The 23,691-nt window shown below is 41.8% G+C and overlaps 1 protein-coding gene across 1 annotated transcript in view; it reads right to left on the bottom strand.

Moving 5' to 3' along the window:
* Positions 1-6,531: 6,531 nt before the first annotated feature.
* LOC124160729 overlaps positions 6,532-23,691 on the bottom strand; it is a 60,206-nt gene continuing 43,046 nt past the window's right edge. Inside the window, exon 7 of the mRNA XM_046536731.1 lies at positions 6,532-7,035. The gene's annotated coding sequence lies outside the window, so the exon portion shown is untranslated. The remainder of the gene's footprint in view (positions 7,036-23,691) is intronic.

Genomic DNA, 23,691 nt, shown 5'->3' with positions numbered 1-23,691 from the left:
GTAGAAATGAGAAGACGAGCAGCAAAGAATAATTTACGTTACCCCATTGGTGAAAAAAATCCATCTTGACTGGGAATCGAATGGATAATCCAACTTTAGGAGCCATGCATACTTAGAAATCAGTATTATTCCAGTGAAATGACAAATTCGCTGTGGTCTATGGGGCAAGGTGGAAATAGCACCACCGGAAAACCTAGAGTTGAGCGTGGAAAGTTTCTGAAGGAAAGAGCCCCAATCAAAGAGATGAGTGGGATATTGAGGGTATATTCATCGAGTGTGACAATGCTCACACAAAACGAAAAGCTTCACTTTATATCTCACCCATTCTTTCATCAGAACATACCAAGTCTCCACGATTAGCGAGCCGAAATCCAAGTCATCGTCACCACTGCGATCAGTTCATTACACTTACACGACAACACGGGAGGTATACTATCCTTGTATCAGATTGAAAAAAATCACCATCCTACGAAATGAAACTTGATCACAAAGTACCCCCTTCCACAGGCACCCACGAACTACAGACGCTCCATGACTTTCCCTCAGCCCACTGCCCTATTAAAGTAAGCAAACAGAAAGGATTATGAGTGAAGGATAATATTCTATGAAAATAAGAGAAAATGACAACAAATTGGAGAAAATTATGACAGATCGAAAATGAAGCTGACGCGGAGATGTTAACGGCGAGATTTTTCAGGTGTACCGCTTGATCAAAGAATAAATAGGTTCAAAAATTGAGTGAAGCGACGAAAAATATGCATCCATTAAAAATCCAACTTTCATGACAAGGAACTCCGTCAATACCTTGCGCGGCATTGGATCCAATGGCTAAACGAGAAAGGGATATACTGCATCATTTGGGGAATAAATATTTCCCTCACACCGACATGCGTCACCTGGATTTAATTAAGATCAATTTACCAGCTCCGAAATGGAAGTGTGCCTTAATCGCACAAGTCAAGGTCTCATTCAAAAGTTGCACGATTAGGCAAACGAGGACTAATTACCCAGGTTAAATACGAAACGAAGTCTGCCAAGCACGTCGATCTAAATGAACATTTATCTCCATTTATCCCAAAGGCAATCAATTCTGCCACGTGTAATCACCACATCTATCAGAAGCGGCTGCCCGACAGCCCAGCGCTTTCAAAACAAAACAAAGACTAAAAAGAAACAAAGCAACACTCTCCAGGCCATCGCAGAGGTGATTAATAAATTCGACCACCGAAGACAACAACAGAACGCCAGGGCGTGTAAACTTGAAAATTCAATAGACCGACAACTCATTACTAAAATTGAAATCATTAAATTATCACGTATGTAAACAAGAGATCATATGACCCAAATTTGGAATATATAGTCACTATGAATAAAATATTATTTATGTAGCACGCGGAAGTGCTTGCAAAATTAATATTTTGGAAGAGTTGGTTGAGGCACGGAGCAACGAACAATTACAATTGCCATTCGATTGAATTAGAATTGTAAACCTGGAAAGTTTCAGTTCGAAATGTAATGTTATTTTTACATCCTTGAGAGAAAAACAAAAACCTGTTTTACTTAAATCATCAGAAGCAGCGTCAAAACCGACTGCCACGGCAATGATATTATTTGATCTCCCCTTTCTTGCGATAACTATTTAGTGATTGCGTCAATTGCTGTGGGCTCAGCTAGAACTAAGGTGTATGACAGGTTCCATTCCTCCAGAATAAGGAAATGCATGCATCCTACGTTCAATACAACTGTTAAGCCACTCTCATTGGCCAAACCTGGAACAAGAAGCTTCCGAAAAACGGCAATGCGAGAATGCTTGCTTTCCTCACCGACCATAGCATTCGTTTACAAACGCTCACATTTACCTACGCGTGCAGGTGATACATAAACACATTTATTAAAGAAAAGGGTATCAAAAATATCCCAGATGATACGATCGGCACCTGGTTCAAGAGCAACGCAAAATAGTGCGGCAAGGACGAGGGAATATAAGGCTGAAAGGGCTGACGAAAGAAAAGTTTCCCTAACATAAGTAAAAGACAAGCGAAACAGTTAAGCAGGTACGACCAGTCAAAACAATCGCCATACGCAATTACATAGAATACCCAAAGTTGTTCTACAACGCTTCATGCTGGGAGGAAATAATTTCTGCGTGAGCTGGGGTTTCAGTAATAATAATAATAACACACCGATAACTTTCTACAGCCCTAAATTTAGCTATGCGATTTTCGCTTAATGTTCTGCTTCCGTGAAATAGCAAGATTCCAAATAACAACCATAGACATAAAAATCGAGCATGAAAAACTTTCGACGAGGGTAGAATATCATGCAACGAAAAATTTGTCTACAGCACGAAACGTACTTAATAAGGGCAACGAAGACAACTCATGGGGTTACTCGAAGAAAATACGGGACGCATAAAAGTTCACGGAACAGAAAGGTAATTTTAACCATTTTAAAGGCAAATATTACGTACAATGAAAATCTTTTACGTCCACACACTTCCCCGGAAGCCCCCTAAATAGATGTGCTGCGTTACGATACCAACCATCTAACTTAATCTGTACATATGCGAGAACATCTGTAACAGTCATTGGTGAATAAATAAGATTCCAAAGCATCGAATGAATCACATACAGGCGGTAATAAACGGATAGGCTGCCGACATATTATGCTAATGAGCAAAAGAATAATATGGGTAACGGTAAACCTTCCAACACTCTGAGGAAGAACCGACCTAGTAACCGAGTATCAAAAGAACTATCATACACATACAGCTATTTTTTTTATTCCCATACGCCATAGTTAATCCAAAATAATTAAAAAAATTTCGAAATTAATAAAACATTGGAAATAATCTTAAAAGTAATAATAAAACTAAATGTATAAGGCTCAATATTATGTTCGTAAGACCAATGTACATTGCAAGCAACAAAAGGGTAAGAAGAATTATTCCTACAACTCTGCGTGCTTAATGAAAGGTGCGCCAAGTTGTAAATAAAAAAAACTTGACGCTTAAGAAGTAAGCTTAAGTAGTATGACACGCAACCATTCCTATTCTACAGTACATTCGAGACCTCTCGCTCCAGAGGCAAAGGTATTATTATTAACAATATATTAACAAAATTATTTCACCCTATTAACAAAATTAATTAACCAAGACAATAAAGCCTGCTTTGTCTGCCATCATAGGAATATACAAGACAGCAAACAAATATTAATTCTCAGACTAGCTGATAAAATAAAAAAATTATGACAGTGACTCAATATGAACTGTATTATTTTTAAAAAGACTATAAGTTCTCGAAACTAAAACCAGAGAAGGTCAACTTGATAATGTAACTTTGAAAAATAATGACAAACTAATCTTAATTACGTAATTTGAAAAATAATGACAAACTTCTATTGCACTAAAAAAATAAAAAGTCATTAGCAGAAAATGCTGGCTATAAAGCAATAGAACGTGTTTCAAAACAGTAACTTCATCACGTGGAGCACAACCAGAAATATTCATGCCCTCCTATGATGTCACCTAATCTTATAAAGAGTTTGCAATTAAATCACTGTCGCATTTCACGAAACTGCTAGCTTCAAACCGCGAGTAAACAATAACACGTAACAGTCCCAAGACGAGGGAAAATATCGAGCAAAACACAACAGAGGAACGAGATAAATGATCACATAGCCAAGAGGAAACTGATTCCGGCGCTCGCGCAAGTCCGAATCATTATGACTCCATGCAAACGCTGGCCGCAATGGACACTTGTCTTTTGTTTCGCAAGACGAGCACCGCTCTGATCGATTGTTTTAGAGTTTGGTTGGAAGGAGAGGTTAAAAAAAAGGGTCAGAACAGGTGGATACGGTGACAGGTACGAAGTGTTTTGTCGGCCATGTTGAGCCGCGCAAACCTCCATTTCTCTGCCATCGCAGGGGAGCAGAGAAATGTACGGAGAGAGGGAAGGAAAAATAGAGACAGAGAGAAAGAGGTGGGGTGAGGCATTCATGTTGTAGGAGCACGGAAAGGGTGGGGGGCGCGGAAAACGAGGTAGTGGGGGGGAAAGGAGTACCGCCGCCCCCTTTCGCCCGCTTGTGTGTGTGAGAGACAGAGCTTCAAGCCGCGCAATACTCAACGCAGCGCCAACGAAGGTTCCAACGAGACATAGGGAAAAAGACGAAACGAAAAACCGAGTTCGATCAGAATGAAGTCGCAAGAAGACTGCTCCGACTGAAAAGATGGAGGGGAGATCGCAAACAACTTCGACAAACTATTCAGCCTTGTCTTTGTTAAACTTAAAAAGAAATTCGACGATTTTCGCATACCTTTACCCGAAAAATTAACAATGATTTCAATATCAAGGGCGCTAGAAATACCGTCCGCGCGAAACTATCACGCATTGGGAAGGTCTAGGCATCTGCATGAAATACTTGGGTTGAAGGAATGGAGCCCTTTTCATCATTGAGGTGGCGAGTGACCCCATGAAGTAACCAAATGTGCATCTTTCCAGAGATATTAAAAGCTCCGTAATATCCTACTCCAAAACTTCAGAAAGAAGGAAACATCAACGCGAAACATGAAACTTTTAACGCGGCAAAAACCATGTAACACTCACGTCAGAGGACTGTACCCGAAAAAGCAGCGACATATAAAAAACAAGGTGAACAAACACTTATTGGGGGAGTAATCATGACCAATGCACCCTCCAAATAAAAATCATTCCAATACCTCACTCCCTTTTTATTATCCTCCTTTCTCTGCACCAACGCGGTTACGGGAGACGGAGAGAGAAAGATCCCGTCCACGGTGGCGCTTGTGCCACCGAAGTTTGGCAACGTCGCGGTCCAGTCGGACGTGAATACGGAGCGGGGAATGGAGGGGGGGGGCAAGAGGAAAGAGGGGCGTGGAAGGAAAATAGGAGAGGTGAGGGACGTAGGGGAGGAGAGGGATCGAAGGGAAGGAAAGAAGGGAGGGGGAGAGTCAGACTCGAAGGGTGGGGGAGTGGAGGGGAAGGGACGGGAAGTATAGAGCGGGATTGAGCCGGGGTGGCGGCGGGAAGGGGGGGATGAAAAGACGACCTCCCATGCTTTTGTTACACTGATTACAAATTCCAGCGAGCGTCGAAAACCGTACCCTTCCCAATGTCATGACCAAAATATTATGGATTTCAATACATGCAAGAACGCGGAATCGAGAGAAATGAACACAGTGGCAAAACGACGAAATATTAACTTCCTTCAGCCAGTTCTCAGTAAAACTCCGAGGTTAAATTAATGCTTGAACCACAGTATTTTTTCCTAAAAGTTCATATTGTCGTGTACCTGAACAGAGTCCGACTGGGGATCGTAGAATTCAAATTGGTCAATTATGAGAGGATCGATCGCTTTAAAGATAAACACCCACATAATCAAGTAAAATCCATTTTATTACAACGAAGTCCGAAAGAATGATGTGCGGATCGGTCCAGGACCGAGAAAGAGAGTCCCCCCACTCCAATGTGAGGGTGGGTTCGATAAGATAAATATTGGACCAACGTGGTCACGACAATATCAACCCATACATTCGCAGGGATTTTTAATTACTGATTGCACATACTCAACACAGAAACGAGTTTGATTTTTTTCTACCAATTTCCTGGGAAAATAATAATCGAAAAATACATTTTCTCAGAAATTCAGATAATTTTACCCCCTCGTCTTAACAAAATGCGGGGCAACTGCAAAAAAAATCTTCCCTTATCGAACGTTCATTTCGCAACCATTTTCCAATCTCACCTCCTCCACGAATCAATTCAAATTATTTTCATTTTAGCATTGCTGCAACAAAACGTCCCACGAAATCTTACTTTCCACGGAAAACAACCTACTCAACGCCCTTAACTTCCGTTCATGGAAGAGAAGTGTCGGTGAAATAAAAAAGGCCGCACTTTCGCCGAACGCGAAAGATGAAGAAAACTGGACTGGGATAGCATACGTACATTTCCTGGAGCATTTCGATCTAAGTGCCCGGTCTATGCCTAGCTTGACGAGGTGTAGGAAAAAAATTGGATAGCAGCCGAATGAGAGAGAGACAGGGGGAATGATAGTAACGCCATCTCTGCACGATGCCGCTTAAAGAGAGCGCGCTCGTGGGAGGGGCGGCGGAGGGAAGTACAGTCGTCGGCAAGCGAAAGGCTGGGGAGCTTCAGAAGGGAGGGGTGAGTGGGGTGAGGAGTAGGGGTGTGTGGGGAGGACATGAGGGGGTCGGGGGGGAGGAGGAGAGGCCCTCTAGGAGAGCAGTCATCAATATCTGCCCCGCGCGGACGAAACCGCGCACCCCACCACCACCAACACGCGGCCGCACCACCACCGCCAGCGCCTCCCTGCACTAAAACCTGAGGCCACCATTACCAGCCGAAACTAAAGGGGGGAGCCAACTTCGGAGGAAATCGCCTCTAAAAAGGATTACAAATTCTTTTTGGAAAAAAACGGGACATAAGGGCACACAAAAAAAATTCATTAACATCACTATATTTTGAAGTTGAGAGTTTTGGAACTTTTTTTTTGTTTAAGTAGGAGGTAATTTACATCATTCCGCATGAACAAAAATACGAGAAAAGGCACACATACGCAGGTATCGAACTGAAGTATTAAGCTGCCAAAGTTTAACTAGAAAGTTAGAAAGGCGCCTATGACACTTATGTACAGATAAGATAATAATGAAAATGCGGGGACTACCGGAAAGTACGGCAGGGTTGGTTACCCAGGAATTGTGCGCACAACGAAGTCTTCAGAAGGAAAGAGCTTTAAAACGCTTCCCGCACATATCGCCTCTCCGTCGCCGTCCTCTCTCTGTTACTACCCGCCTCTCGGGCGATCACCTGCCAAAATTTGAAGGGGAAAGGATATTTGATAGGGCCTCGAGTTCGAACCTATGATTCCTACGTTTGAAGAGAACACCCGCGACACTGTGAAAGAGCCATGATATACTCATCCACTTCACCGACTCAACGTCGCCTGCTTCAGCTCCCACAGTCCCTTCACTCCATTACAACTTGACACCATTACCTGCCGAAACAAAGAAGAGAAAAAAATTTAATAACCATTGCATACATCCAGTGGGATGTACCAGTGCAAGCGCATTATATAAAAAGAAACGGGGCTTTCAGATAGAAAATTCAACTGCCTTTCTGGTTAAGGGTAAAAAGACTTGATGATTTGATGGAAAAAACACACAGGGATGTCAAGACATGCAACTATACGAGGACACAAAATGTCACGGCAACACTGCTGATAAATCGCTCCAGACTTGGCTTAATTATTCATTACAAGGAAATAATATAAATCAAGTTTACCGCAGAAAAAACAGCATCAATGAAATTTGATGGTTAATATCTACAATAGAGAAACAATTAAATGAAGGCGCTAATTGACTCGAACAATCATAATGGTCTCCGAATAAAGTTTACATTCCCAAAACTACACATGGATTCAGAGGAGAAACCTTAAATACTTGACATGAAAAAAAATACTTCTGTCAGAATTACCAAAACCGTAATATGAACCACTTCTTTGGAATAAATGCGGACAGCGAATGACTGGAGCCCATGCTTCTGATAAGGTTGTCGCCCAAGGGAATACACAGTGGGGACTTGGAGAACTCAGTAAAACTAGAAACTTTTGAGTGTGTTCACCCCGCCAAGCTAACAGCATTGGACAGATAGTGGTTTTTTTTAAGTAAGAGTGCACTGCAATCTCCCTATTCCAAATGAGGCGGCTCAGTTGGACACCAGTGCCTTCGAACCCAGGCCACAGGTAGGATTTATTAATTTTAAACCATTCATCCTCAATTCCTTTCTAACCCAATTATTTACTTAGGAGAATCGAAATGTCACCAAATAAAGACGTAAATAAATCATACCCTAAACATGAGTAACCTTCATGGCTCCCGAAATCGTAGACTTCGAAGTTTTTAAAATATACAAAACGTTACTAATTGTAAGTACAATTCAATAAGGACCTAGGAGACTACATGAAAGTTCAAGATCATCAATTGGATACGGATCAACCCGAGGCGGCATTAATATAATTCATGATTTAAAAGCTAAAACTTGAGCGTGAGAAGAGCGCCATGAATAACCCCCTCTTCTCTCTTAGGCGCCAAAGCCCTTATCGGGATGTAGCGCCGAGGTAGTGGTTAAATCTCATATCACGCGGAAAGCGCCTCAAGGGACATTGGCGTACGTTCAGTTACATGCTTCAGGGCGTCGATTACGCACGCCCACCGCATAGAGAGAAGGCGCTGCCGCGGGAGAGCAAAGGATGGCAAGAGCTACTGGGAGCCTCTTCACTCTCCACCACCAACTCCTCCCCTCAGCACCTTTCGCTCCATCTTTTCCCTTGGCTGGGTGTTTCCTCGCTAACGCCGGCGGAGGTAGTATAACAACTTCGCCACCATATGAGAGAGAGGGGTTTGGACTGTCGGGGATATTTAGGGGTGGCGGCTCTGAACTCAACCGACAAAGGGTCACACTCACGAGGAGATGGAGGGCAGAACAAGAACGCCCTTGAGCGCATCACGATTCGTCGAAATGAAGTGAATCCGAGGAAAATTACGCCAAATGTCTACTGCAGGGGTAAGCGAGCCGAGGACCGGATGGAAGTGGCCATAGATTGCGTGGCTGAGAACTGAGCAACGCGAAATCATCCCTGCAAGTGGCACACACTTCGATCGATCTTTATCCACAAAAGCCCGTAAAAAGCCTATCATCATTCGGTTGCTCACGTGAACTTCCCGACATGCAAGTGACGGAAATGATACTTTGAACTGCTTCGGCATTTTTTCAAGTTAATTTTCATTTTGATATCACTTAATTAACTTATTTGGGCAGCATAACATTTGATTGAAGCAGCCTAACAGAAACCCTGATAGAGATTGTATTTATTTACTTTTTGTTCAGAAATTCGGGTACATATATTAATTCCCTTTGAAGATATACGTTTCTTACGTACGTATTTCCTAAATATAAAAATTACTTTCCAAAATTATCCTAAATATTCAAAAATAAATATTACTTTCTTATCAGTAATTAATGTGAACTAAAAAAAGTGGTACCAAGAGACACGAAAGCCAAAACCATGATAAGTAGGTTGTGTATTAAAGAATTACAAATGGACGCAAATATTCCTAAGGCAGCCTGGCGAACGGGTATCGGCACCACGGCTCTCGCGTCGATTTCCTTTTGCTCGACGGGGCCTTGCGAGCGAGACGGTGCTGCTGTCGCCATCTGGCGCAGAGGCCGGGAAGTGGACTGGCCCCGCATCATTTCCTTACAGGCGCGAAGGGTCATTCCACCGGAAAGGGGAACTAAAGGCTACCCTTATGGGCAAAGGGCTACAAATTCAACATGACCAAAAAAACAACGCACGACCCTACATTTCACACGGCCCAACCATCCTCGACCCACCGACGCTAAATTTACAATCTAAAAATATTATTAATTCCATTCGTGCCCTCTGAGTCAAAATTTACGAAATCAACGTAGAATTGGGATGCATAGACGAATGAACTACCATTTAAAATAGAAGAGTTGAACACCCTCAAGTGCAACTGATCCGAATCTCGAATCCCAAGAGGCCCCTGCATCAAATATAAAATGAAATCGATGTCTATACTCAAATCGACTGAGAGCAACACTTCTCTTTTTGACGATAACGTCGTTTTGATATACAATTACGTAGAATACTATTTAATAATGTAATCCAGTCCGCATAATTACGAACGAGTATTTTAACATGCTTTCCTAAATTTTACGGTTTTTGTGTATGCAATCAAGGAAGCAAATTTTAAACTGAAAATATACTTTGTAATTGAAATCCCCAGTGGTACTACCCAAAATAAGACTTCTTCTGTATATTACCAAAAATATTGCTTAGAAACGAAGGCATAATATTTTCTAGGCCTAATTCTTTGTCCGTCGCGTCTCTGAAATCATAGCAGCTAGAAGAATGCATAAATATAACGCAGTCCACAGCATTCAGTAAAAATCAGTTTTCCCATTCTCAATTTGCTACGTTCGAGTAAAAGGAAATTGTTAACACAATTCAAATTAATGGAATACTTGATCGACTTCCAATGAGATTCGATAGGTTATGCAGTGGAGATCCACTTGAGTTCTGATTTTCATTATTTTCACCAGCAAGGTTGACTGTTTCTATTTTCCTAATTAAACACGGAAATTTTCCAAGTAAGTACACAAGAAAGTTCATTTTCAACCTTCCTCAGGACAAATTACTCTGCACGAAGTCCGGTATAAACTTGCACGAAGTTCAGTCCTACGAAATGTGGTCATCCTCATTATAATTCAACTCTGTCGTTCCCAAATACCAGCTTGAGCATCAATCATGCAGAACTCACACAACACAGCTTAATGGACGACAAAGTAAGAAGCGATAAATTTAGAGCTAATCATAAGGACATAAGCAATAATAGGCAACAAAAACATTGCGTTCCAATCAGCAAAATGCTCGCGATTAGAAATAGCTTTTTAGACAATTTAATACGACGACTCCGGGCAAGCTTGAGCAAACGAAAACATCAGTCGGGACAAAGAATAAATATGGAGAAGGTCATGACGGTGAGAATTACCGTATATGTTCACAATCCCATGCCAATTACCTAAAATTACCAACGCACTGATCGACTAATCTACATATTATGTAACTTCACTGATTTTGCCATCGAAAAAATTACCGTCAGAATTAAATTCGTCAACTTCACGAATTTCGATGAGGAGACTAACTAACACCCCTTCCCCTAAACAAAACCGCGACAGCAGTAACACATCTATTAGCTTTATTATTTCTTTCACCTGAGGGAACAGTTCATGGATCAGTCAACGGAAAAAACATTCGCTGGCGATGAAACTAAATAAGTTTTTCATATAATAATAGCATTAAAAACAAAAAAGTGATTGAAGCATTATCATCGGTTAAATTTTGCACATTACGGTACTTATTTGGATAAAAATTTATGACTCAGAAAACAACCACCAACTTCTTCCTTTTTATGAGAAAAAAAATGATTTGGTAGACACGAGGTACGTGGTTACACATACCCAACTTTTAGCATTAAAACTTCATTCCCCTAGCATCATTGCAAATGTTACGTTCGCGCTAGTCACTACAGCACATATAGGCATTCATAGGGACTCTCATCCACTACCTTTGGTGACTGTCTAAGCACAGTAGGTATCACTTTGGCGACGGTCACTCCACGTAGATGAGCACTGGGTCGCGAGGGCACGTTTGCATTAGTAAAACGAAACGAACGGATATTTTCGAGCGCGATAGTTACTCGCGTGACTCATGACCCGCAAATGCACCAGTTGAAGAATTGCGGGCCAGCAACGGAAATGACGCAAATTGCATGGAAAGTTCGCCCCCGCATAACCACGGGCTCGAGATAAGGCTAGCGTGGGCGGGCACAATGAAAACAAGAGGCTGCTCGCAACATTTCCGCATCAGTCGGGGCGACAAGGACCGCGGCAGGATGAAGAGTAATAGGTGTGAGAAACACGCGCCTCGGCAATGGGCGCAAATTGCACCGACCGATGGAAATGATTTTCACGTCGCTCGCAGCGCAAAAAAAAACATACTCAAACGCAAGGGATCGAAAAACAGAAGCGATGAGAGGCAGCTGAGTAAATCGGGGGATCACCTGATAATGCCCAGTGAACGTTATGGAGAGCCTTCGGTGATCAAGCGGTAATCAGGCCGGCAAATCATTTTTCATTCCGTGGGCTAATAAATCGCAATAGCGGAATTTGGCTATATGGAGTACACGGTGCTTACAGAAAATTATTTCTTAAATAATATAAGAAATAATTTTGAGCTTCACTAAACTCTAAATTAAAACACTAGTTACTAAATTAGTAAATTGATTTCCAGAAATCATTTAAGCCTATAAAACTTTCATCGCCTCATAGAGATCATACAGCCTTTTCTTCGACAAGTACTCATGAAACGACTCCTCAATTACTAGTCAGGGACGGGATGTCTCACAAAGATGGCAGTAATTCAAAAGGGATCAATACTTAAATTAAGACAAAACCGTTAAATACGCCTTCAGCAAAGAAGCCACACCCTTATACGAGAAAAACGCATAAATAGATTCCGGACATAAATAAAAGAAACTGAACAAACGAAGGAGCTGAAGTAAACCGTCGCATCGGATTAGAGCATCTAAGAACCAAGATGAAGACATAGTAATGCATTTATATTTTTCAATATCTGGCAAAGGGTTCAAAAGGGCACAATACACTATCAAACACTTCCACCATGATGAGGAAATACAGGTAAAAACAAGGAAAATTTCCTTCCTTTTACCATATTCAGAACTCCAATGCCGAGCATTCTCTAACAACTACCACGACTGGTAAACCCAAATCACATGATAAAATGTTTTCTTTCGTGTAAGATACATTACCGGATTCGTGAAAGGTCATGCATCTCCACGAACTTTGGCCTATAACCAGAATTTCCCCCAATTCCTGGTTATATATATATATATCGATGAGTATAATTGATCTCTACATTTAGGATTTACAAACTAACTAAAGAGACAAGCATTCCATCGAAATTGACTATGGCATCTCACAAAACACTTTAGCGGAACATAAAACTTAATATACTCATACAACACATCCTTTAAAGGACTAAAAATGCTTGAATACGGGTGACATCATCACTTTACGTCAAATTAATTCATACTGACGTCTTTCTATAGTATAACCACCGTATTTTGTCTCTCAACTCTCAAACTTTGAAAATACTTCCTTCTAAAATCTCCATTATCCACATTTTTATGGAAAAGAAAATATTCAAATACTCTCTTATGCATTTGCGAGGACCTGTTCTACGGATTTGTGCATTGGAAAAGCCGTAATAAAAACGATCTTCATAACAGATTATCAATTGCATTGGTTGTCAGCCACTCGAAAGAGAACTAATTATGTATCTTACTCACGAACTCATACCTCCAATCATACAGCGCTGGAAATAGTGGACAGGTGATAATGATTTTCCATCCCTTCTAAAAAATTCCTTACAATTTATTTCAAACTTTTTTTTAAATAGGATTTCTTGTCTTCTTAAGAAAAGAAACATTGGATGGTTTTCTACGGAGCACTTAATAGGGAAACCGTCAAGGAGGGCGTCCATGTCTATTCTAGAGAAATTATTTCTACAGATCTAAACAGAACGCGAGCCAGTTTTCCTTGGAGTTCTTTAGAATAGGAACGCGTTCTACGACAACCGTCGAAGTTTTTCGTAGAATTCCTTAGTTTTATTTTTAGAAAATATTCTAGATAAATTCTAACTGGGCTTTATAATACGCATTAATAATATATTTTAATTGTATAGTCATGCCATTATTCAGTCTTGAGTTAGTTTCCAGTGAATATATACACTATTACAATCAGGGTCGGTTCTAGACATTTTACTAGTGTAAGCGAACAACATTCCGCCCCACCCCCTCAAAAATAACCTGAGAGATAATAGGGATTCTCTCTGGATACATTTTTAAATAAATACAAATACTTTACGAATGAGGGTCGAGACTTAAACATCAGCGTAAACTTATAACGTGCTTAATCTTATATAATGAATGTGATACTTTTAGGACTTAAAAACCAGCGCATACTTTAGCGCGGCCCCTTTTGCTTTGAGCCCTACGCGGCCGCGTGCATTGCTTAACGTTTAAACCAGTCCTGATTAAAATGCAGAGTGTCTTTATTAATACTGTTTTATGATAATTTTCTCTGGAATGAGCTCTCACAGCTGCATCCATGCGTTACATACTTTTCCAACTGAATATCAATACGTGAATAACCATTATTATTCATCACTTAAACTACGCAGTTGGATAAATATTTGTGTAACTCGATAGACAATGTGGAGAAACAAGACATAATTTGCGTATAAAAACTCTCATCACGGCTCCTACGAGATAGAGCGTATCGAGGTATAGTCACATAAAAGGGACGCAAAGGGAAAAGCGAACTCTGTGCATCGTTTACACACACAAACACTGGTTGACCTCATGCTCCAACACGAAAACTTCAACCCCTCTACATTCCCCCTCCCTCTCTCCCACACACACACAGAGGCGACAAGAGGACAATCGTGCGTCATCGGAGGTTACGCCGATACTCGACATTAATTCAAACGCGAAATTTTCCCCGTCCGCAACGAGAAAAGTGGATAGAGGCGAGAAGAGGGACGCGAGGAAAGGGAAATTTTGTCTCCGAGTTTACGGTCGAACGAGATAAAGGGGCTGAAATATAAGCAACAGTATCTGCCATACCTCGTCTCGCTTTATGAGCCGACAATTCATGGGAGACGGACCGCGGTGGCATTTAAGCCTGTGGTGCAAGGAGGAGGAGGCGACGAGAGGGGAAGGGAGGATTTGCCGGGACGGACCAAGGGACCAGTGAAAGGGTTTATCGCCGTGGAAGAAAAGGAGCAATGGAGGAGGGGAAGAGAGAGGGCTTCCTTCTCCGGAGAAGTTACGTCACCCCGCGTGGAGAAGGAAACTTGGACGGCACCTCCACAATGGCTCCTCCATTGGTCTACCGTCACGGTCGCACCTGGGAGGGGGGGACAGACACCTGGGTGCCCCATCAAAAGGTGAACTCTATTGCCCCACGAAGACAAACTAGGGTGAAGGAGCTAGGTTTGTTTGTGACCGACATTTCCAGCTGCGGACTCACAACGCACCCTCTTGCACTCAGGCACGATGGAACAGAGACAGGAATGGCACCGGCTTATACGAAATACAAGCCAGGAGATGGAAATGAACGACGAGACAGCTAAGTGAGGGATAAAATAGACCATAGGGGTCTGGGTACGATCTATATTTAAATGGAGGCAAAAGGGGGAAGGTAGCAAAAACAGGGACGGTATTAATTTTCTTCATACTTACAGGTAAGATAAAAATTTACCCGTTACTCTGATGTCAAGAATACCAGATCTTTTACGAAGAAAAGAGAGAACGCGGTATAAGAAAAAGGACTAATCCAACAAGACGGAGATAAAGAATTAAATTATTTTATGAGTGAACGTTAGTGATATTATAATAGGAGAAAACAGACAGATGAGATCCAGAATGATAAAATCTGTAATAAATTATGATTAGAGAGGACAAGATTCAAAGAATTTAAGAAATAATTAACACATCAAAATAATGGAAAATTTGGGCTACATTATAGCATACATTTACCATCCGGCAACAGTCTTTGACGATTAAATATTTAACTTTACCTACGCTAGGAAAATTACAGACTCTTTCATGCCATAAAGAAAAAAAGTAACCCTTCTTTTTATTTACAGATACATATTAGAAACGGTTTAGATCCCTTACCTCTCAGCACGGGTTCCTTCTTAACACAACAATTGAAACGGTATAGCTTCAAGCGATGAAGCTAAATTTTAATAAACTCAGATTAAGAGGACATTTGAGTGACTTAAACAAATTACACCTCCTGAAGCGCTCAAAAAAATCTGTTCCATGTACTCAGCTCGAAGGAGATCCTTCAATTCTTCTTTTACGCATCGCCTAATGCAGAGCAACACAAACCTTTCACCGATTCCTCCGGGAATGAAAGCAGTTCACTATGTTCGACGCATGCAAAATTGCCAATCATATAGCGGTTCCGCGGCATCATATTTCACTTACACGACATCGAAGACAGAGGAAAAAGCATCTTGAAGGCACGGAATCGCGTTTTCAACTGTTTTCTCTCCGCATAGGGGGAGGATGTTTACGAACGCGAATGAAAAAAACTTTGCGCTAAAAACAAAACAAAACAGAGGCCAACCATAATGACAAGGCTTGTCGTGGAGTTAGGCAGATGAGTGTGGAGGTAAGTGGTGGGAAATGATAAAAAAAAATAATGGAAGGAGTGCTTTTGAGCGATGAGCGAGGATAAAAATTCCAGATAAAAATTGAATTGTCGCGGTGTTGAGTGGCGGAAAGGGGTGGCGACAAGAGAGGGTGGATCAGGACGGGGGAAACAGGTGGCGAAATCGGGCGAACCTAAAAAATATGAGGATAAAAAAGCATGTTTGGAGGAGGTGTGGTGGTGCTTCGAGAAGTGGAGGACGAAAGAGAAGGGTTGACGTTTAATCCCCACGCACACAGGTATAGGTAAATGAATGGAGAAGGAAGGAAAGAGGATAAGGGGAGGATACAGAAAAATACATGAATCAATGGAAAAGAAACACGAGAGGGAGCGATGGCAAGAGAGGATGAGGAAATTTGAAGATTATGTCGCTCGTTGCTTCCTGGAGAAGACCTAAAACTGAGATTCTTGGCAACAGATCTACAAAGGCTGGTATCGCCAGTATACAATGAACAGCATAGGAAGGGAGGGAAGTGAAATGGCATTGGCAATCACCCTTAAATTACATATTGCACGTAATTATTGCATTTAAAATATTAGATAGAAATTGTCGGTTGAAACGAATGAGAATATGTCTTCGAAATAGGGAACCCGACTGTGATGAGAAAGGAGAATTAAGAAACAAGAAGAAATCTATACTACGTCACTAGATGAACTTCGATAAGATAGAACTTCGTCACTAAACTTAGACGAAAGTAAATTTATCAGTTAACTATACCACCTAACTAGAGAATAGAGAAGAAAAGAGCTTGCTTAGCGTTCAGTAGACAGCTATATATTGATTAAACTATGAAATAGAATAGGTGCTAGGTCATGCTAGGCGGATATTAATCGCAAAAAACACTAACGTAACAAAAAAATTAACAAAGCAAATCTGGCAAAGAAACGAAGTTCAATCGCCTTTCATCGGGAAACAGGGCATAATTCTCTCTTCTCTCTTTTGGAAATAAAAGAAAATACCATAAAAATACCAGACGGTTAAAACCAACATTTACAACTACAGAGGATTTTACACAAAAAGCATATGAAAACCAAGTTTGTGAACTAACTCATTGGATGCCAAAATACCAAGTCGCACGTGAGGTTTTACTCATAAATGTTCTTAAATCGCTAACTTTGTACCACGTGCGGCAACGTTGTTACTTTAGCGATAGCATTTTCAATAAGACCACAAGGTAGTTTAGCGGACAGAGTAGTTGACCAGCAGGGTAAAATATCTCACTTTTTCCAATCTCTTAAAGTCCCACCCCTTTCGTGAAGTTTCCACCGATATCTTTTCATATTTTTTCTTCCGCGAGAAGAGCGAAAGGTCGTATTGCGAAGGAGAAGGCGATGCAGCACGCGAACGGAAAGGGAATAAGAAATGGAATACCGAAAAAAAATGCAAACGGAAGGCAAGGAAGAAAGACCCTCCTCTCATTTCTCAGCCGTTTTTTTGTTCCACTCATGAATAATAAGGATTCGCCGATGGGAAGAGAAGTCCGGAACTCCACTTGCTCGGTCAGGAGGCCTCGACTCCGAGGGAATACTCCACGTAAACAAACTCCGCGAAGGGAAATATGGAATAAAGCGCACGCGACAGCGACCCGGTTCATTGAGTCAAAACGAAGTTCGGACGCGAATTAAATCGCCGCGAAAAAAAATTTAAGCAACCGAGTTGACTTGAAAGTTCAAAGGAATCAGCACGGAATAATATGATGTAAATAAAGAAGACGAAAAATATGGTTGAAATTATTCCTCGCTTGACAACGTGATCGCGCATCTTAATCTGTTGATTCCAAAAATAACGACTTGAAAGAGTGCTATGAAATAGGTCGCCTTTCTTAAGTCATTTATTGATCATAAGCTCAGCACGATAAATAAAAGAACGGCTGCTATATGGAGCACTGGATTCTTTCATAATTTCCTGCAATTTTTTGATTTCTCTTCACCTCTATGTTCAGGGCTGATTCATGAATTTCTGCTTTTCGATCGAGTGGCCTCAAACTTTAAATAAGGTAACCAAAGGTCAAAATGATACAAGAGAACATTTCCCTTCTTCTCTTTGTTTTTTTCCAATCAACAAGATCTAGTAACACTGTCTCTTGGGCTTATCAACATATGATCTCCATTATGACACCCAAAGCGTTAAATGAACCATATTAGAGAGCTAAGAACAAATAGAATCCTATATATTTGGAAAACCTCGCACTATCACTCGCATTCTAAAGAAATGCCTTCATAATATCCATCAGATACATTGCCAATGCAAAAGTTGGATCAACAAAGCAATTTTAAAATGGATTGGCCAACCGATTCAAACTGAATACAACTACTTTATTCACAAAAAATAAAATATCCTATCTGAAGGCTTGAGTGTTGCAAAATATCTCAACTAAACAGTAAGCGCCGCCTCAGCTCTCGCTCAAAGACAACAGTACACGGCGGAAGAAGAAACCTCTACCTTGAAATTCCCATTCAGCATAAAAATAATCCGGAAGTTTGACCTAAATATATATGTAAATGTCCCAATCCGGTGTTCACGAGCAGCAAGCACAGGATACACAAGTCGATATCGGAGGGTCGCATTCCGCCGTGCAACTGCATCCGGTCTCGCAGAGAATCTAGAACTGGATTGAATAATGGCTGCGGCATTTCGTGGTATGGATGTATATACTACATGCAATGGCGCAGGATGTGTCCAAATACCTATGTAAGCTCGGCGGAAAACATCACAAACCTCCACACCTTGCCACACCTCCGTGCTTCCGGTGAAATGCATGGCAACCAAAATTCACTCGAGGCAAATTTTGATTAACTCCAGAAATTGTTTAAACTACATTAAAATTTTTAGGAAGCATTTGAGCAATTAAAACACTTCTGACATAATTCTCCAGAATCTTAAATCGGATATCAATCATTTAAAATGATACAATGCTCTCGAAATTACTATGGAACATTGGGAGAAAACGTTGACATACTATGAATCCATAGCGAGTGAATATTCATGCAAAGAATCTATAGAATAATCTGACAGAAAAGCATGTCAACTAAGGGAAAATATGAATGAAAATTGCTTGCCATTCTCAAGTCAACTTATACTGGAATACAGCTCGGTTATTTGTGATTTCCATAAAATCCGCATATGCCATCAATAAACAAGTAAACCATAAAAGCTTAAAATAACAATTACGATAGAAAATTACAATTGAAATTGACTCACAACATGCTACGTTGGTTTTAAATTATTCAAGTTATTTCACCTTCACAATGCTGCTCGCTCGGAGTATTATACCTCAATTGTTAAAAGTATTAACGTGAGAGTCAAGGCTCAGACTTAAAAGAGGATTGAAATATCAGCTGGTAGTTTTCGGGACACTACCCCAGTGTTTGACGTTCAATGGTAAAGAGCCTTCACAAAAAGCCTTCGCAACTTTCGAGTGAAACGTCGTTATAATATACAAAACTTTTTCACTAACAACAACAACATGCAAACTAATCAGGTACTTCGATACAGCCCAGCTCGGTAATCTCAAACACCACAAAAATTCGACAGCATTTTTCATTCTAAAACTAGGTTGGTTTCAAGCTACTTAGTTACGAACGGAATTGGGGAGGAAACCAGAAATTATAGCTGCGGAAACGAGCACGTCCGATGAGACCTGGAATTTCATAAATACCCCAGGGGGCGAACGTTGAATCGGATCTCAGAGAAGGGGCACACATATACAGGGACGCGTAAAAATCCTGGCATCCAAACCCGCCTTCCGCTCGTATACACGCACGTATAGAGGGGCGAACGCGCTCCTGGGGTTGTAAAAACGGCGAACAGGATGGTCGAAGGGCTAAACGACGCGAGGGCGCGTAAAACGGAGTCGGTTGGAAGGAAGGAGGGCGGGGCTCTTCGAATTAAAAAGAGCACGAGTGGGAGGCCAGGTATGAGAGGATATGCTGGGAAGACGGTCGGGGGGGGGGAGGTGGGGAAGGAGCACGGAGGTTATTCGGGGTCACTCGAGCAGAACCCTCTAACTGAGAAACAGGAAGGAAATGATTCCCAACGAGGTAGGATGTGGCGGGATGCGCCCCAATCACGAACGAAGACTTCGTAGAGTTAGCCTCTTTACTTTCGCTCTGATCCCTAGCAACTTTCGATCCATAAATTGGCCTCTTCCATTTCCAATCAATGGGTCTAAGTGAAGTATTTAAAGACTGCCATCATAGAGAAGAACACGAATAACTTCTCATTCACACTCAAGACATTTCCTAAGCAGATTTTAAATCAGCCATTCATTATCATAGGGGTTATGATAACTTGGGTCGGGAATATAATGCTGAAAGCTTACTATTTCCCTCAGAAATATGTTTCAAGCGCGAGGTGGTAAAATTGACATATTTTTCACTCGCTAAATGACGAAATTTCACATTCTCACATTTTAATAGCCCCCAGACCTGTTGTTCTCAACATTTTATGATGCTGGATTCGCCCATGAACGCATACGGATGAGTCTCTTCCAAAAAAAAGAATTATCAGAGATTTTCGCCCAAAAACTACCCAAATACGCATGATGGTTAAAAATTAGCTAGTTAAAATTCTTACCAAAAAATCTAGTCGAAATATTTAAAAATGATAACGGTTCGTGATTTACACAATTTATTTTAAAAATTGTTGTGTTTATAAAGTTGAAAATGGCTTGGTAGCCGAAACCGGTTTAATTTTTTAAAATCAAATGAGGAAGTCACGAAGTGTTATCATAGCTAATACATGGCCCTTCCACGACGTTCAAGCTTCTAGTTTCGATTTAAATCGAAATATTTACTTCCATCTTAACATATATAACAAACTGAAAATGCATGAAGATGACAAAAGAGTCACAACGATCGCAACCTACGCTTCTGATAACTTTCCGAGATTTATCTCTGGCCCACTCCACAAACACACCACACACAAAATTTCCCAGGAAGTCATCACTGATGACGAGACGCTACCAAGAACACGACACAAAGGTAAACAAATCATAGCCGTGCAACGGCGCTAGCCTTATCTCGGATGGACTCGAGCGTAACAGATAGATAGGCACGAGGAAAGCATTCACAGCTTCCGGGCGACGAAATTCAGGCGACGGAGAAAGTGAAAGGGGGGGCACACACATAATGACAGAGAACCCTTGAGAGGATGAGGTAGGCGACTCTTCGCGTGCATAACCGATCGACTTCCAAAGTAGGCCACGGAGTGAGAACCCTTCTTATGCCTCTCCGCCCCTTCTCCTCTCCGCACATCTAAACGGAGAGGAGGATAGGACCGGACGGGTTCGCTCCCCAGGTACACCTTGCGGAAAAAAAGCCCGGGCGACAAGTGTCAAAGAGTGAAAGGGAAAAAAAGGAGGACTCGCACGAAACGAGCCGAGCGATATGGAGCGGGCTCGATCACTGAAGGGCAACAAGTGGTGACGGGCGGGTGACAACGGAAGAGGCAGCAGAAAAAACGAACCAAAACGAAGAGGAGCTGAACAAGGAAAGTGGGGCGCGTTGAAAGGGATACATACGTATGCATGAGCAATATCGAGGGACAAATATCAGTGATTATTTTCAGCATTCGACACTCTAGAGTAACCCGGCCGCCAAATGTACAACTCAGCGTTCCAGTCTACAAAAGAGTGCTAAAGGGTGACAGAGATCGAAATTTTGTTAAGCTTGTCGATGAATAAAATCCCTTTTTCGAGGGAAAATCAGATATCCGATACGGTGATTCAATGGCCTACGGTTTTTGTTGGTAGGGTAGGTTGCCACTTTGGGAGCCCAAGCCTATTTTAGAAACCACAGAACGATCTATAGTCACGCTCGCTTTCATAGGCATCAGATTTTAGGGTACCCATTAAGTATCCTATAAAATAAATATGATTTCCTGAGTAACGTGCAATTTTGATAACCTTTAACTCTGATAAGGATATCGGAGTGTTGCAATCCTTCGTCGTTACTCAAACAAATGTACATTATTTTAACCATGAAAACTAATTTGCCTTGGATTTCATCTCGTCGTCCACATCACATAGCGTGGACTTCTACCGATAAGGTGCGATTGATATAAGCTCGACGTTCGAGTCAGTGAGGGCCACTGCGGACCAAGGGTCTCTCGAGGAGTTGGATCAAGTACAAATTATTTTGTCCCCGTTGAATGCTCAAGAGCGGATACTAAATGTTCGACAGAGATCATAACACAACAAGTACATCCATCACACCGTATAAATGCCGCTAATTCAGGTTTCACACTCAAAAGCGGACTGTGGATAACCTATATCCCCATTAAAAATTACAGATTTTTGACATGTTTCGGCACTATTTTTGCGCTCAACTTGGATCTAGATTGACATTAGGGACTGATTTTTTGCGCTAAAACCTCTAAAGAGGATGAAATCTCACATTGAAAGGAGAAGTATCAATAGAACCGATAAGGCATGTACCACCTGGACGCACTTATTTACAAAACGCAAATCGCTCCCGGACACGCAATTATGAAGAGTGCAGGAATTGACTGTTCCTGCATTCGTGCTGACCTCGAGGGCAGTGACGAATATCACATGCGGTGGGAGCTGGGGAGAAAATCCGAGAAGACGGACCCAAACCTTAACCTCGCCAACCGAAAGAAGATGAAGCTCCCTCACAAACTAGAACAAGCCTCCCCCACTCCGTCTTCAGTTCCCCTCACCCTTAGGTCCCCACATTCACGCACATACCCTTCCGCCACACGTCACTCATTGAGATTTCTCGGCCCCACCAGACCAACCCCCCACCCCTATCATTTCAACAACCCACCTCCCAAAAACACCCTTCCCGCCGTCCTTCACTTCAACCACCACCTCCTCCCAACTTCCATCCCTTCTGAGATTTGCAAGCGAGATCTCTCTCGTCCCCTACCCTCCTTACACACTTCTCCTCTTACTACACCATTCAGACCCCTTCCTGATCGGCCCTCTCCACTCCTTACCTCCTAACCCAATCTCCCTAAACTACGCCGCCGAGACAATAATCCTCGCCCCTCCCAGACGACCCCTCAGGACACCACGGTCATAGTTTGCGACCACTTGCCGACCCACTTACCAGCCCAACCCCCATCCTCTCACGCCCCTGCCGTATGAGTGTGTGTGTGTGTCTCTCTCTCTCTCTCTCTGGTCTGCCCTTCCGCAAACAACACCCGGCCCACAGACCCTGCCCGCCGCCTGCCTTCCCTAGGTTACCACCTTACGTAAGCGCCGCATAACCCCATCGTCGATGCAGACTAGGTGATCTGGGGACCGCCGAGGAGGGGAACGGCCCCTTACATCCACAACACCCTCGACGAGTGGATTTGGGAAAGGTCTACGCAAGAGACAGTATTGTGACAGACAAACGGCATATCTCACAATTTCCCCAATCTGCCGAAAATATTTTGATCAGATTGATGAAAAATTTGGCACTTAATGGCTTTTCCTAGTTTTAAGTTATATTTTAAGATGAATTAAAAATAAAAATATATTAAATTAAAAAATACGACGCAGCAAAAATTCTGCATTTCTCCCATTTAAATTAATGAAATGCGATACTAACTGAAGGACAGTTTCAATAAATTAGTAACTGTCAAAATAAAAATCATTCCGCTCTCCCGCGGGGGGATAGAATGACTTTTCTCGTCATGTTGAGAGGAAAACTTCGCCCAACAATTCACTGCTTCTCCACACAATGAAAGTTAAAGCTATCATAGTTTTCGAATGATTTGGATGCGAACGACAGATTTTACCACGTATCGCCG

The sequence above is a fragment of the Ischnura elegans genome, chromosome 1, assembly GCF_921293095.1.
Source record: "Ischnura elegans chromosome 1, ioIscEleg1.1, whole genome shotgun sequence".
NCBI classification, from domain to species: domain Eukaryota; kingdom Metazoa; phylum Arthropoda; class Insecta; order Odonata; family Coenagrionidae; genus Ischnura; species Ischnura elegans.
Note: the sequence above shows the minus strand (reverse complement) of the source record. Positions and strands in the feature narration are given on the sequence as shown.